The sequence below is a fragment of the Microtus ochrogaster genome, chromosome 2 (genome assembly GCF_000317375.1).
Source record: "Microtus ochrogaster isolate Prairie Vole_2 chromosome 2, MicOch1.0, whole genome shotgun sequence".
Taxonomy (NCBI): domain Eukaryota; kingdom Metazoa; phylum Chordata; class Mammalia; order Rodentia; family Cricetidae; genus Microtus; species Microtus ochrogaster.
The window spans coordinates 73,693,888-73,711,400 of NC_022010.1; the positions used below are offsets into that span (position 1 = coordinate 73,693,888).

At 35.8% G+C, this 17,513-nt stretch overlaps 2 long non-coding RNA genes across 3 annotated transcripts in view; one reads left to right on the forward strand and one right to left on the reverse strand.

The window, feature by feature from the left end:
• LOC113457747 overlaps positions 1-11,476 on the forward strand; it is a 26,261-nt gene extending 14,785 nt beyond the window's left edge. Inside the window, exons 4-6 of the long non-coding RNA XR_003378251.1 lie at positions 7,608-7,699; positions 9,280-9,393; positions 10,994-11,476. This is a non-coding gene — a long non-coding RNA (uncharacterized LOC113457747). The remainder of the gene's footprint in view (positions 1-7,607; positions 7,700-9,279; positions 9,394-10,993) is intronic.
• LOC101999210 overlaps positions 1-17,513 on the reverse strand; it is a 278,369-nt gene that overhangs the window by 119,035 nt on the left and 141,821 nt on the right. The window lies entirely within an intron of this gene.

Sequence of the window (17,513 nt, forward strand, 5' to 3'; positions counted from 1 at the left end):
CTGTGCTTTGTGGAAGGTCCAAGTCCCTCCCTACTACATTTAAGCTGAGCAAGGTATATATCCAAAGAGAATAGGATCCCAAAAAGCCAGTACATGCAGTAGAGATAAATCTGAATGCCTTCACCAGTGGCCCCTCAGTCTTCCCCAGCCATACAACTGTCAACCACATTCGGAGGAACTAGTTTGGTCCTAGAGGTTTCTTAATAATAACTTATAGCTAATAGAGGGTGAATTGATGAATACGAAGAATGCCTATAGGCTTCTTCTTCCATAGTAACTTTATCTCTGGGAGGAGCATAGAACTTCAAGGTTGACTAAATAATGCAAATAGATGACTAAATAATGCAGGGCATTCGTTTCTGGTCAATTCACAAATCAGTTTATAAATAAAGCATTGGACTAGTTTATCGGAACCACAAACATAACCGGAGGGGTTTGTAGTCCCCAAGGATAGCATACATGCACAGTTACGATGAAAGATAGTACAGGACATGGCATGAGAATATCAGAGCACCTTCCTTCTGAACCCTGTGATGGAATGCATGCCATTCCTAAAGGAAGAATGGGTATGTTCAATCATGGAGCAAGAGAGGGAAAACAGCCAGATTAAAATACTGCTAATGCTGCTGGATACTAATACTACCAGAGGTCAATTTGAACAGGACAAAGTAAAGGGAGACATAATTAGTGAATTTAGTCTCAATTCAAGTAAATTAGTGGATGAATATTAATAAGAAGTATATGATTAAGAGAGTAGATAATTGTTTTGGTTTTCTGATTAGTGGAGTTGTATTATTTACTGGGAATTCAGCAATGATGTCATGGGAATTATCTATATTGGAAGCTGATACTGAGTTACCTGCACAAAGCTGATGGGTTTAGCTTTGAAGCCTTTGCAGAGGTCCAAAGCATATGTACAGAGTGATAAAGAAACAGGGTATAAAACAAAAACAATCAGGAAAGAAAGAGCAGAACCAAGAGAGACTGTTGCACAGATTTGGGATTGTAAATGATATCTAGAGAATGATCAATGTCGTTAAGTGGTGCTCTTAATAAAGACATTTGGCTAGTAGCAGACCACAGGCACTCTGAGAAAGAAATTTCAGTGATGTGATAGAGCAAACCATACTACAGACTTGTTAGGGTATATCAATGTCTGGATTTTCTGAAATAGTTGAAACAATTGGAAAAATCATTCTACAAATGATAGGGAGACAGGTTATAGTTCAGTGGGAGAGCACTTGCCATGGACGTGGGAGGCCACGGGATACATCCAAGAACTACTCACGAACAAGAACAAAACAAAATTTTTAAAAAATGTACTAGAAAAGGAACCCAAATACATCAAATGATATTTAACATCAATTTACAAGCAGTTTTTAAATGTGGTACCCATAATATCCAGGAAGAGGTCATCTAAGCAAACCAGAGACTAGTCAGCCAGAGTAATTGAGAGATACCATCAACCAATTAAATGTCACTACCTCAAGTTCCTGATACTATCTACCCAATATTTACTAAGGAAGAACATATTCAATGTTTATGCACCTGAATATGGATAAATACGCTTGGTAAAACATTCAGCTTTATATCAACAAGAGTGGGTTATCCATATCTGAAATAAGTATAAATTTTCAAGAGAACATTGCAAGTCAAAATACTTTTTTCACCAAGGAAATTAATAACCACATGTTTTTAATGGGATGGTAGTGTTGGGGCGGGCTATGGGGTCAGAGAGGAGTGCAAGGAAATATTGATAGAGGGAGCTGTTACAGGGCTATGGAGAAACCCCCCACTAGGTAAATTCTCAGGAACACACAAGGATGATCCTAGCTAAGATTGTCAGCAATAGTGGAGAGGGTGCCTGAACGGGTCTTCACCTGTAATCAGATTGGTGACTACCCAAACTGTCATCAAAGAACCTTTATCCAATAACTAATGGAAGCAGTTACAGAGATCCACAACCAAGCATTGGGCTGAGCTCCTAGACTCCAGCTGAAGGGAGGAGGGACTATATGAACAAGCAGTGTCAAGATAATGATGGGGAAACCCACAGAGAGAGAGAGAGAGAGAGAGAGAGAGAGAGAGAGAGAGAGAGAGAGAGTTGACCTGCACTTGAGGGAGCTCATGGACTCTAGGCCAACAGATGCTAATCCTGATTGGGATGGAACCAGGCCCTCTGCATGTGAGCTACAGTTTTGTAGCCTGGTCTGTTTGTGAGTTCCTGGAAGTGGGACTAGAATCTATCCCTAGTGCATGAGCTGGCTTTTTGAAACCCATTCCATATGATGAGATGCCTTGCTCTGCCTTAATGGGGAGAGGGGTTCTGGTGGCTTAGTATTGCCTCACCTGAATGTGCCAGGCTTTGTTGACACCCCATAGGAGGTCTTACCCTTTTCCAAGAGTAGATGGGAAGGGTTTAGGGGAGGAGAGGAGGAAGGGGAGGAGGGGGAGTTGTGGTTAATATGTAAAATGAATATGAAAAACCACATGTTTTTAGAACATGTAAAGCAGACATACGATCCAACTAAGCATGTATAACAATAAGTGAGTTCTACTCTGTTTTCACACAGATTCTTGAGACACAGGAGCTATGTCTCAGTGGCATAACAACTCCTTGCCTATGAGACAACCCGAGACTGATATTTTGAAAAGCATAAGCTAGTATGCTTTACAAATCTCATAATCATTTTGGAGACTGTAAGGCTGAGGCAATGATGAGTAAGAAAGAAGGTACTCCATTGTTAAATTCTGTATTGGTTTCTAAGCATGAGGAGGAAAACTTTATAAAACAAAGTAATAAAATATGAGTAGTTTGTGGACTGATGAATAATATTGTCAATTAATCTCCTGCTTTCTATAATTCTACCTCAACCATGTGAGAAGTTTACGAGGCAGTATCTAGCTCTCTGGGGATAGTGAGGGAATGGGCCCATGATAAACAAAAGCAAGAGAGAGTTGCTCATTTGAGTTGCAATGAGAACAGACGCTGTGGTGAAAAGGAAGATGGAGAGTTGCTACAGTATGGGTCAAGAACAATGAGAGAGATGAACAAGAGAGCTCACAGTATGCTGTGAAATAACTCACTAGACGGAACAGAGAGGGACAGGGCTCTACACCAGTGATGGCATCTTCACTGTTTCTCCACCCCAAACAAGTCCTGGGGGGAACATATGTAAGACACTGTTTCCCCATTTCTGTTCTTCCTTCTAACAATTAAGTAATTATGAGACTAAACTGTAAGTAACAATAGCTTCCAACAAGAAGCTTCATATTCATTCAGCAAAGAGAGCCAAGACCACTCCTTAGAGCAGTGATTCTCAACCTGTGAATAGCGACCCCTTGCATGCGGGTCTCAAATGACCCTTTCACAGGGGTCACAAATCCAATATTTATATTATGATTCATAACAGTAGCAAGATTACAATTATAAGGTAGCAATGAAATATTTTTATGGTTTTCAGGGGAAGAGATGTTACCATGAGAAACTGCATTAAAAGGTTACAGTATTAGAAACCCTGCCTCAGAGAAAGATAATTAACAAGACCTGAGAAGTTTTTAAGGCTAGAGGTAGGAACAAGCAGCTAACAGCTTTTAGTCAGGGTTAGCCACAAAGAAAGCACAGTCAAGGATGAACAGACAGAAGCTTTGACTTCCCTTATCTTAACAGTGTAGAAAGCACATAGTCATCAACCTGTTTGGGCTTGGGAGACTTGTGTTCATATTGTGGACCCTCAGCCTGTGATAATCAAAGAATTAACCAATATCAACAAACATTATCTCAGTTTTTGTTCAGCTTCCATAATGGCCCTATAAAAACTCTAGTTAAAAGGGTTTGATTGTGCTCCTCCCTTAAAAGCCAACTCTACTTTCTCTTGGAAGTTTTTTTACTTTTCTTTAATTATCCTTAATAAAGCTTTATTTCACACTGCATACCGTTTGTGTCTTTAATTTTTGTTGGTGTGAGATAACACACATGGGGTGATCTTTGGTGACCAATGAGTGTCCAGTGCCTAAGGGGCCTCAGTCAAGAATAGCTGGGCCAAGAAAGTCCCAAGAAAATAATTTAAAAAATCTTGCATCATTAACATGTGGTAAAAGTGATTGTAAACTATGAAGATATTTCTGTAGGAGGTTTGAAAAATTTTCCATGTCTGAATTCATTTGAAGTATGAAAGTAAATGCAGTGCCCAACCTTAGCTAATCGGTCTACAACACAGCTCCTGCACCCAAAGCTTAGAGAACATCATGAATAAAGATTATAAGAGCCAGCAGGATGTCTGCTATGAGAAAGTTTAGAAACGCTACATCTATGAAGTCTCAACCACATAGTTGCCTAAATAAGACCTGAACAAGGACAATACCAATAGACATACCAACTAGAGAACTCAAACAACTATAGGTAAACAAGAACTGCTACATTTTTTAAGGGAAATCATCGTTCCAAACTCTGCACCATTTCCAAAAAGTTTAAATTGAGAGCAGCAATGCACAACATAATGTTGAAATAAGATATAGTCCTACAGCTTAGGAAATGATTTTTATTAGTCTTATATCTATGGCTTGTAAAAAAAATGGACTGCTAAGTTTCCAGAATAAAACTCATATTCACACTTGCTAATGTTTTAAAATTAACAATCACTCAGAGTAAAAGGAAACAATCTTTCCCAATAAAACACCCCCAAATTAGTTATCCAAGACAGTGGTAAAAACTGAAATCATATAAACACAACTAGCAGAACTGAGCAGATTATATATTTAGGAATATAATTATTTATTTTTATATTTAGTGGTGTGTGTGTGTGTGTGTGTGTGTGTGTAAGAAGAATTAACAAAAAATGGTGGTAGATTAAAGAGAAAGCAAGAGGAATCCATGGGAGGGGTGTGAGGGAAGAAAGGGGAAGGGAGAATGATATAATTATACTTTAATTTCAAAACAATAAAAACAGCATAAATATTTAGAAAAAAATCTGGCTGTAAAGAGAAATGAAAATAGAGAACAAAAATTGGGCAATGAAATTGTAAGGACCATGTTGATTGAAAAGACATATTTTTTAAAAAGTTTTTATTTTTTAACCAGCCAGAACAAAAGCAACAAAAGGAAAACATACCAATTATGTTTGAGTTTTAAATTCCAGAATTTCTTCATTTTCTTATAATGTAACCTGGTATAAATTAGTTGAAAACCCATGTGTGCTTTGAGCTCTGAAATTTAATGTCATTTTCCTCTGATAGAAGGATCATCAGGACCAGTTTTTAAGTTGCTATGCTATTCCATTTTAAATATCTACTCAGTACACAATATCATTGGCCCCTGACTATGGAATAGTAGACTATCATTTCCCAGTTATCATATTTCACTGAATGTGCAGTGCAAAGAAGAAAATGTGCAAAGCCCAATAAAGACAACCCATAAAGCACTGAGACTAACTTGCAGAAGTATGGATGAATAGTTGTCACTCTTGAGAAACTTGAGAAAAGCATCAATGCCTGTATGGTGTCTTTAAGATGGAGGCCTGAAATAGATGAACATTTTTAGGGAGAGGACCTCTAAGCAGAGGCCTAAGGACTGAACACTGGTAAACTTGTTCTGATTATCCAATTAGAATGGGCAAAGCAAGAGTTCCAAGTATCAAATCCCTCCGAGTGGGGGATGTGAAGAAGTCAAATTGGGTGTTCTTTGTCCAGGTGAATACCAAGTGTTCTCATTGGCAGTCAGCTCTAGCCAGTGATAGTCAATGTGTTACTGTCACCAAATTCAGTGAGTTTCCATAGACTCCAAAGCATGGTACACATTTTAGTTTTTAGAAAATGACTCTGGCAAATTCTTTAAAAGTTGGGTTTCGAACCCTCTGTGTATTGCTGTGCAGGGAGCCAGCTGCCATTGGCCTGACTACTGCTTAGAGCTCAACAATACAGGAACCTAACACAGGAGCAAGTCGTCCTTTGTGATGCACAAACCTGAGATTCTCTTTGCTAATTAAACGTGAATTTTATTCTGTCAGCAGTTGCTAAGGTAAACTTCCAGTAACTGCATGAAATCCTAGTCTCTGAAATATGTTCTTTGATCTGATATAAAGAGAGGCTTCCTCCAATAAATGAGTTCGGTAAACAATGTGGCAAGAGGAGTAATTGGATTTCATTGCTGTTAGAGATGAAAGAACTTTAAGATTGTTTATGAAAACCAAGAGAGGTGATGTGAGAAGTGATTAAGATGAATTGTCACGCCAAAGAAACATGGCAATACCAAGGTTTCAGATGACACACTTTGGAAGGAAAAATGGCTTTATTCTAAATGCATGAAACATGCAATGGAATTGCTAAACCAAAAGTCTTCTGGCAAAGGGACAATTTCTCTAACACTATTACATTGCTGCATATCTGCTTTTGCCGCTTTACCTTTTTTGATTAAAGTCATCTACTGGGGAATTTCCCTACTTAGGGAAAATATCTAAGTCCTTACTCTAATGTTTTAGGGAGAGAGGGGCAGAGAGAGAGAGAGAGAGAGAGAGACAGAGACAGAGACAGAGACAGAGACAGAGAGAGAGGGAGAGAGCAAGCGCTATCTTTCCAACTGGAGATGTGAGTAGTACTGATCTAATATCAGGAGAAAATCATTTGAAATTGTAGAGTAAATGATATGGAGACTAAAATAAAAGCATCATCGTCACAATAGACAGTAAGGAAATAGAAAGATAAAGCTAAAGGAAAGAAAAACATTAGTGCTTACAGAATTGGGAAGCAGATTGACAGTTTCCATCCTTCACAAGTCTCCAGGTCCTATACAGGGGAGATATAACATGTTCCTTTACAAAATAACTGGATGTCAGCACTTTGGAAATGGTTCATAGTTGAACTTACTAGGACCTAAAAAATAATAGAGTATTTTATGCTAAATATATTATAGTTCTTTAGCATGAAAGCAAAAGTTGTATACATTTCCAGGGGTATGGTCAGGAGAAAACACAACAGTGGACCCAAAGCACCGATACATCACATTTTTAAAATGTAAGCTCATGCTCTTCAGATATTTGTTTGTTTGTGGTTCTGTGGAGACAATGTAGCCCTCTGTAGCCCAGGCTGGATTTCAACTTGGAGCAATTCTCCTGCCTTAACTTTTCTAATTCTAAGAATACAGGAGTGAGCCACCATACCTGCCTCATCGAATTGTTTTGTAAGTGTAAATTTTATGGTATTAATAAGGATACTGAAATTAAAGCTTTTTATTATATCTGTTGCCATATTTCTTCCCTAAGCATATGTTAAGAAAGGTCTGCTTGGCACTTTCATTAGGATATTTACATAATCATACTTATTTTGGTTTTCAGCCATCTCAATTAACAAACAGTGAGATATCCATTTTCAAGTAGATGATCATAATTTCCAGACTCGTGGCAGACACCGTGTACTCTCCAAAACAAAGTACAATTCATGTACTAATGTGATTTTAGGGTTACTGTCTCCTCAAAGAACCTTTTTCTTTTTTAAAGTCAAGATGTAATCAGCTAGTCATTGACTTATTTGAGATATATCAATGTATTCAGCAACAATGCCTTAGGAACACGAGTCTTAGCTTGTGCCTGTCTGACTTCTTTCACTCCTGACAGGAATGCGTCTGGTCATCCTCCTGCTTGTTGAGAACTTTTTCTTTCATCATTTAAAAAAATCCTCATTCTTCACCACACCAAGAAAACTCTTGGTAAGAATTATTATTTGCCATGGCAACTAGCATTTTCTAGTAGAGTTTGATATCATGAATGGAATATTTGATTTCAAAATATTAGAATTCATATATATGTATATACACTAAAAGTAACCTATGTTATATAATATATATGGTAGAATACAGCATATTCCATATATTTATATGTTTTATATATAGCAAACATATGCTACTTTATATAATGTAAAATATACAATAATGTAAATGTGCATATATGCATAATATATTGTGTTCTATGTTATATAATATGTAAATATTATATGAATTTATGTTGTATCATATAATATATAAATATGGTATGAATGTTATATAATGTATAAACATATACTTATATAAAATATACAAATCTTTGAGTTTGGAGGTAACAAGTTTACTGAAATTATTTAAGTCTCCTCTAAGCTCTGAGTTTTGGCTTATTGTTTAGTATTCCTTCACTTCACTCCTCTTGTGGGCACCCAACTCTCAGGAAAGAAGAAGCCTTTTATTCATTGGTCTGGAATGTTCCCTCTCCTATTATAGACTTGAAGTGGCCCACGGCTGTCCAAGTCATTACCGTGAAATACCTCTTCAGTGATGGTTTTACTGGCTATCCTGCCTATAATTGTTACATTGAGCCTTATTAATTTATATTCTTCTTCATTTATTTTTCAATAGTATTTTTTTCTAATACCGTACTCCATACTTAACCTATTTAGGTTGTTTGCAAAGTACTTTCATCATTGAAATATGGAGTCCATGAAAGCAAAAAATTTTCCCCTGGAGATATAAAATGTGCTTAATATATACTGTTGATGGAGTGGGTCATCTCTAACATAAATCAGCATTTTCTATTCATAGACTTAATGTTTGGCTCTGTTAAATAGCCACCCACTTAAAATACTTTAGTGGTTACTAAAGTGGCTAAGCAGGTAAAATACTGGCTGTGCAGCAAGAGGTCCTGTGTTTGAATTCACAGCACCCATGTAAGCAAAAACGAGGAGCAGTGGCATATTCCTGGTATCCCAGGGCTGGGAGAGAAAGGCAAGCTGGATTAATCAAGCTCATTGACCATCTAGTCTAGCTCAACAGGGAGGATCCAGGTTCATTGAGAGACCCTTTCCTCAAAAAATATGGTGGAAGATAACTAATGCCTATTCATGGACTCCAAAAGCATACCTTTGCACACATTACACATGTGCACATGCGCACACACATACACACACATAAATGTACCTGTTCCATTAGAATGACATGATCAGAGGGTGGAATACTTGACAATAAATAACATGCCACAATCTGTACATTTTGAACAATATCCACCCAATATGTCTAATGAGCCTTGAACGAAAACATTGAACAACAGAAAAGAAAAGCAGAGAGAACATTTTATCTATTATTCTTTACAATCTATATTGCATGCTTATCTTTTTGTTTGTTTGTTCAATATTTTCCATTATGAATCTAAAATGGCCATATTCAAACAGGTCAGGTCTAGTTATTTCATTGTGTTGATTGTATTTGGATTAGTTTAGTATTATTTTATGGTCCTTCCTTTTGTTTTGGCTATAACCTTCCAGAACAGTATACAATGGGACTACAGTTTCCTCTCGGGATTATGCATGTAAAGATACAGACTGAAGACAGCTTCTGGAGCCACAGGACTGGCATACTGCCATTTTGAAGCCAACCAGGTCTTTATGATAACATCATAGTAAGAAATAAGTACTTAGTAAAATTAGACATATTATTAGAGGAATCATGAACAGATATATTTCTTTTTTTTTTTTTTTTTTTTTGGTTTTTCGAGACAAGGTTTCTCTGTAGCTTTGGAGCCTGGAGCCTGCCCTGGAACTCCCTTTGTAGACCAGGTTGGCCTCGAACTCACAGAGATCCGCCTGCCTCTGCCTCCCAAGTGCTGGGATTACAGGCGTGCACCACCACCGCCCGGCTATGAACAGATATATCTCAAAAGGTGAAGAAATAGGTGAAGAAGCAATCATTTTTCACATAGAGTTGTCAGAAAGTAAAACAACTATATTATTTTGAGACACAATTTTTAGATATCTTATCTCTTCGTGATATCTGTGTAATATCAAAACTTAGAAGAGTTATTAGAGCCAGTCTTGTAATAGTTGTACAAATTATTGCAGAATTGTAATAACAAATATTTCAGTTACTTTTTTATAAGGACTATAACGTACACTAAACTAAATTTCTGCATGATAATACAGGGAAAAACTTTGGACATTTTTATTTCTAAGAGCCATTATAAACAGAAAGTCAGTTTTATTTTTGCATGAGCCTCACTCTGGAGGTTAGTAAAATTTTAAATCAAGAGACTTTCATGGAAATATTTATTCATCATGCATTTTTCATTCACATATTTTTTTTTACCATTAACTTAGTGCTTTCCAGTCCTAGCTGATGAGAGCTGAAGAGCCATACCTAGATGTCTATAACTCAGCGCAGATGTGGTTAATTAGAACTATAAAGTATTCTACATTTTTTCTTTTTTGCTGAGAGTATTTTACATATCATGCATTTTTCTCACGAAGACAACAGTCACCAGAGTCAAATTTCTTTTCAATAAGAGAATGTGGGAAGTTAGACCTTCAGGTAGCCAAAACAAAAACATCTGTGTGGAAAATGGTAACTGTTGTGTCTTTGATATGGAACCACACTGGCTATCTTTTCTTCTTTATTTCAGAGAACCAGTGTTCTGACAAGAAAATTCCAACCCCAAGGAAATGAATTTTGTTAAGACGTATCTTAGAAAAACACTTAAAGCGTCTTCTGAGCATCATTCAGACCTATAGTTTTCTGATGAGCAAATGAAGTGGTTAGGAACAGTGGTGAGAAGGCTATCCATGGGGAAAGCTACAACCAGGAGACCCAGGATAAAGGCCACAGTGAGACTGTCACTTACTTGACAAGAACTGTGACTACTTAAAATATATAAAAGCTCTCAAAGATTACTTAGTCAAGCAGACAGGCAAATACCAAGTATTTAGACATTCAAACACGTAATGTTTGGCACTCTTTGTGGATGCATTTAAAATGTTTTTCTTTTTTGAAAAACAAAGAAGGGCAAGTTAATAGGCTAACGGTAGCTCTAACTATGTTATCTAATTTTAAAAGAATGACATCTATACATTTGGTTTTATTTAAGCATACATGAGTGTTTTGTTACTTAAAACACATTACTAAATGTCGTTAAACGATCACTTTGAGATTAACTATGGTTTAGATAAGCCCTAAAACTCATAGCTTTAAGTCTTATTTCTTAAACAGAATATTACTGGATGGAGACAGAAACTTTGGGGAATGGAACCACATGGGAGCTGCTTAGAATACTGGGGAAGAGCTTTTTCTAACTTTTTGGAAGACCATGAAGTGAAGAATATCTCTCTAACGTGTTCTCTACCATTGCCTTCTACGATCTAAAAGCCAAGATCAAAATCTTTGATCAAAATCTCTAAAATCAGAAGGACATAAACATTTGTGCTTATAATTGGATTATATCAGGTATTTGGCACTACAAACAACAAAAACCACAGGTGTCTTAGCACTGCATTTATAATGATTTAATGTATGATCTTCTAAGCCGGCAGTATAACACGACTTTTATTAGTTTTATATTTACTTATACTATATGTGTATCAGCTTTCAGCATTAAAAAGAAAGACATGAAATTGAGATAAGGGTGTATCAGAGGTTACAGGACAGTTGGAAAAAGGAAATGGCATATGGTTATGGTCATATTTTATTACAGACATGCATGAAATGCCCCCAAAATAAAAAAGATAAATATAAATAAGTACTACAAAATTTTAATGCATCATATGATGTTTTGAGAGAGTTAGTAAATGAGGGAAAGTGTAGAAAACTTTTAAAGAAATATTCCTAAGTAGACAATTATTTATAAACCACCGCTGTCACAGAGAGCAGCATCTCCAGGGAAAGAAAAAGGAAGTTGAAAAATGTGATGTTAAGTTTTAGGTCTATCCATTCATTTCCTATTCCAAAACAATAATAAATCTGACACAGATAAATCTGTTACAAGAAAAGTGATTCTGACACAAGCCTGACAGGTCTAATACTACCCTCCTACATCTATAAACTCTCAAACTCAATACAAACATCTCCCAGCAAGGCCCTGGGGAGATGGTTTGCTTCCATATGTTGGACTCATGCTGTGGAGAAGGGAAGAGAACAATTTTCTACCACTTGGCTTAGGACACAGAAGTAAAATTTTACATTAAACTTTGTGTTTTTCTTCTTTTAGAGATCTACTCGCTATGTACTTATTCATATAGGAAATCTTGGAAAATCATCTTAAATTTTGCTTTCACTTTACACTATCAGCAATGACTAATAAGCCAGGCTTCTTCTCTGAATTACTCAATGGCCATTTGAATATAAAACTTATCTTAATATAGATCAACAAAAGTATGATATATATCATATAAATATATATTTCCAAAACCTAATATTAAAACACTAAAGGGTAAGCAGTATTCTTAAAAACAAATACATTTTAATAAATATAAATGATAAAATTCTCTTAGATTAGCAAAATGTGAGCTTGCATTATAATTAATGACTTTTCCTCAAGTCACCTTTTTAAGCTCTATGTGGTGAACAGCTTAAATTCTGGAGAAAAAATGAAGAGTTATTCAAATGTTCTCCATTGCAATGCTGTTCAGCAGTGTATCCTCAGAACACATTCAGCTGTTACTTACAGTAGGCACTGTAAATATGAATGTAAAAAACAAATAATATAAATAGGGAAAATAGACATTTGACAGAGTTAGCATTTACACACAGTAAAATTACAGATTGTCTCACACTGAAATATCATCAAAATAACCAGTTTATCTGACACCCTAGGTGCCTAGCGCCTAAAGATTTTAAGTTGAAATATCCCATGAAGCCACCTGCCATTTCTTTCCTTTAGTATCTCTTATTTTACAGGTGTCAGTCATGAAGCAGAAATGACTGAAGTGTGTTTTAATCACTGTCTATCATTTAGGAATGATTCTTTTTAAATAAACGGGTCCTTCTGACATACACTACTGTACTGTGGAGCATAAATCTCAACCACCAAGAGGATCCACTTCCTCCAAACTGACCAGGATTGCAGCTTAAAAGCTAGAAACCAATTCATCTTTTCAAACCTGGGTGGTTTACTAACTAATAATACAAAGCATCAGTCTTTGATAAAAAAAAAAAAAACTTCTTTCCATAATATTTTAACTTACCAAAAATTTGTTTAATGATATCTTAGTACAGAACTCTCTTATTTTTTTTATTTTCGAGACAGGGTTTCTCCGTAGCTTTTTTTTTAATTTTATTTATTTATTAAGGATTTCTGCATCCTCCCTGCCACCGCCTCTTACATGAAAAATTTGATATTAACTGGGATATGAATTTTATTTAATATACATAGAAAATTTACAGTAGTGCTTGTTGAAACTACTAATTTTTGTTAAAAAATGCTTCTCAACCTACATGTGAATTATATAGCAATAAAAATCATTGTAAGTTAAAAAATAATACAATGAAAACATATTTAAAAATCATATCCCATTGAACATCATAGCATAGTCACAGTGTACTATCCTGTGGTGGTTATTTCTAATATAATAACTCAGCTGAAGAAGAGAAAGATGAAGCTAGATGTACCAACCAAACATTGTGGAAGGGGATAAATAGCTTAGAAAAATATCAAAATTCAAAGTGTAGTTTCTACTGAATGTGCATCACCTAAAGTGGAAAAATCAGAAAGTCAAACCACCATAAATTGGATACCTTTAATGTCATTTATGATAGATCATAACAGAATGATCATATTCTAAGAAAAATAGAAAGATAAAATCTGTACTCTTATTTTTTTATAAATTGAGTTTGTTTTAAACATACTTTAGAGGAACATAATGATCCAATAGAAGTCATGTAATTTGATTATTTTCTAAGTAATGTAAGAAGGCCTTTAGTTTTAATATAAAAGGCTTTAATTACAATTGCCAAGGTTTTTTATGAACTTTATCTTCGCATTTCCATTGTGAGTTCTGCCATGATTCTAACAGTTCCAAAAAAGAGTTATCAATCACTGCAAGAGAGGTAGTCTTGTTTAAATCGCAAGTGAATATTATTCCCGCCAGTTCATAGCAACTATGTAAACCAAATAAACAAGAAATAGAATTAATATGTTTTCTAAAACTGCAATTATTTATCCAGAATTTTTGTGGTACTATCTCTAATACAAAAAGTTTCATGTAAGCAAACCATCAGTTCCATGAAGATAACCACGAACAAGGGCCTGGCATAAGCAAGGCAAGAGAGCAGTGTGGATTCAGAAACAGGTCAAGGAGACGAACTCATACAACAGCAATAGACAATGCTTTGCTTTTGCTTTGCTTTCTCTCTTTGCAGCTCTTGTTTCATCAATGTGTCACTGACAGGAATTAGTAACAAACAGTAACATGTAGGGGTTATATAGCATTAAATTAAGTTTACTAAATTTTTTGTGTATGATTGAATGAATACCCTGCAAATATAAAGGACTTAATCCTTTATGATTAGGTTCTGCCACTCTTTCCTGATGTTTGCACAATGCTCTATTTCAATGATTTTTGTCAAACTAGGTGCAGAAAACAGAACACAGGGGAGTTTGCACATTCTCCAGGATTTCTAACTCAGCAAAACTTCTACAAGAAGAATTCCTCACATCCATCTTGAGTTTAAATAAAAGTAGATTTTACTAGTAATGCTCTCTGGGATATCATAAGATGTGTTTTTATGAATGTTCCTGTTATCAACTGGGTAAGTAAAATTACCTTGGAAATCAACAGAAACCATGATATGAAGATAGAAGGTGTGTACAGAACTGTTCACATCTTTTATATGATTGCACAAGATAAAGGATTATTAGATAGGTTAATCTGTGTGCTTATGAGGATGCTGGCTAAATAAAATAACACAAAAATAAATGCTGAGAGGAAGATGATGTCCCAAGAAAAGTGTTTGAACTTGGCAATGGTGTAAAGGTAGACATGTCTATTCTCTCTGCCTTGAGGAAAGAGAGAGCTGACTCAAGAGACACCTCTCACATTGGAACTAAAGAGAAAGGAAGACATTCTAAGGATAATACCCTATACCCTCCCCTCTTAACACAAATACTTTTTAAAATGTATTTATCAAAATTCTGTCTGGAAAGCATTCTATGACATTCCCAAGAAATTTAAAGGTACTTTATTCAATGTTTTCAAGACTTTCACCTCTGTGGTTGGGTTTTTTTTTTTTAAGTACACAATGAAACTCTTTTTATAGAGCCAGTATTAGCCTTATATCCAACACGCGCACATAGACCAAGCTTCTCCAATGAACACAGATTCAAAATGTCTCAATAAAGTACTGGAAAATCAAACTCAAGAGCACATCAAAAATATCATTCATTTATCATTACCAAGGTGACTTGATTCTAAAGATTCAGAGATCATTTGACAAATGGAAATCAGTAAATATAATGCACCACATGAACAAATTCAAGGACAAAATCATGTGATCATGTCAGTAGAGGCCAAGAAGTCCTTTGACAAAGCCAACATTGCTGAAGAGATACAAATGTGTGGACTATATCACAAGTCAGCCAAAGCAATACTGAGCAAAACGAACAATGCTGGCGAATCATCACACCCGACTTTAGATTATGTGGGAGAGCAATAGACACATTGGTCAGTGGGATAGAACACGCAGCTAGGAGGCCATGTAGCTACAGCAACATGGTTTTTGACAAAGACCCCAAATGGATCAAAGGCTATGATGTAAGGCCTGAAACTGACAGAGGAAGAAGTAGGGTGAATTCATCAAGATACAAACATAAGCAAGAACTTCCTCAATAGGATTTTAGTTCCTCAGGAAACCAGGCCATCTCTTGACAAACTGGAACTCATGAAATTAAAATGTTTCTGTACAGCAAAGGAAACAATTAATCCCATGAAGAGACAACCTACAGAATGGATACACAATATATAACATAGCATGCATCAATCAGAGCTGTTGGTAAACATTCAAGTCAATGGAATAAAGTGAAGAATTGCTCTTCCCTCAAAAATTAAACTAGACTAAATGTCTGTTTTACAATTCTGTCATATTGGACCCCACATAGTTTTCCAGGAAAGAAGCTAAATAGAGTTATTTACCTAACAAAGTCAGAGAAGAAGGCATGCTTATATATTTTGAGAGTGTATTCTATGTGTACTTATATGTATTTGTGGGCATGTGTATATATAGACACACTGAAGAATTTCTCTATGCATTTGTGGTCAAGCCACGTATGCTCAAATATACAGATGTATATCACATCACCACTTGAGATTGTTTGTGTAAATTTAGAAAGACTAAAAAAGGGGGGGCATAAGGTAAGACAATGCAATGTTGGCTCCAAAACTTAGATTGCATGTACAAAGTTGGAAGACTAGATTTGGTCTTCTCAGGATGTTTTCTCTTTTATTTACTATTCTTGACCCTGAGATTGAGGGGCAGGTTAAAGGCATGCGTGGTGTGAGGTCATGGGGGACCAGCCTGTTGATGTTGGACTGCCATCTTCCTTTGGATGCTCTGGCTTATCCAGAGGTGGTGAAGGAGGAAACCACTAAAGAATAGGGAAAGAAAGCATTGAGTCTTGCAAAATTCTGACTGCTCAGATGTGGTGCTGGCATGGCTCCATCTGTGGGCTGGTGGTTAGAGCATCTAAGAGATGGGTCAAAAAAAAATGTCTCTGGTGACAGCTATGACAGGACATCATAGAAATTCAAATGACAACACCCCGAGGTTTGCCAATGGGTAGCAAATAAAAAAGAGAATTCTGCTCACCATTTTTTGCGTGTATTTTTTTTGTACTTAAAACAACCAGTCATTTTATGCTGAGAACTAATGTCCTATGACAGTTTCAAATGAAGTATCTGTTTGAAATTCAGACTCCAACCACCATGGCTAGAGGGCAACTTGATTTAGCAGCATAAATTATATCTAAATATGGAAAATACAGGTGGCCAGGAGTGAAAACTACAGGGAAAAAAATCATTTTCATTCAGCTGACCAAGCCATCTGTATGAAAGTGAAAGAAAGTATGCCAGTTATCAAGAATGGATTGCTGGGGAACAATAACAAGAAAAGAACAACAGAATGTGCCTGAGAGCCCTGCACTAGTGTCTACACTGCTATGCCCTGTTTTGAATCATTAGTTCCTTCTATTCCACAGATATTCATAGTCTAACAATATTCCCAAACAAAAAAAATTAAATTATTTTCAAAAGAGCACTAATCATGCAATGCTGATTTTTATCTACAGCTTTTGTATTAATATAGAAAGAAACTCAGAAGTACAGAACTGAAGGAGAAACTTTTGGTGTATACATCTGGAGAAGAAAACACCAGAGTGAAGAAACAAATTATAAACTGATCCAACGTGGTAAAATGAACCAGGAAAACAGTTAGTTTTTTTTTTTTAAAAAAATATGTTTAATTCAAATTACTAGTAAAAGAATGTTTTCAAATAATTTGTCATTTGTGCTTTCCGCTTAGGATATCTTTTGGAACCTCTTGTCCACTCTGTATTTTTGAGTGGGAATTTTAGCTGAGCAATAGCACAAAAACTGTAGAAAATGTAAATTTATACTGGGTCCAGCCTTTTAGAGGACAGACAGAGATTGCTAAGAATTCCATGACACATAATAAAAACATCACCAAATCACTTTGCTCTTGAATAAAACTGTACATGTCCTAATTTTCTTCCTCAAAAATTAAA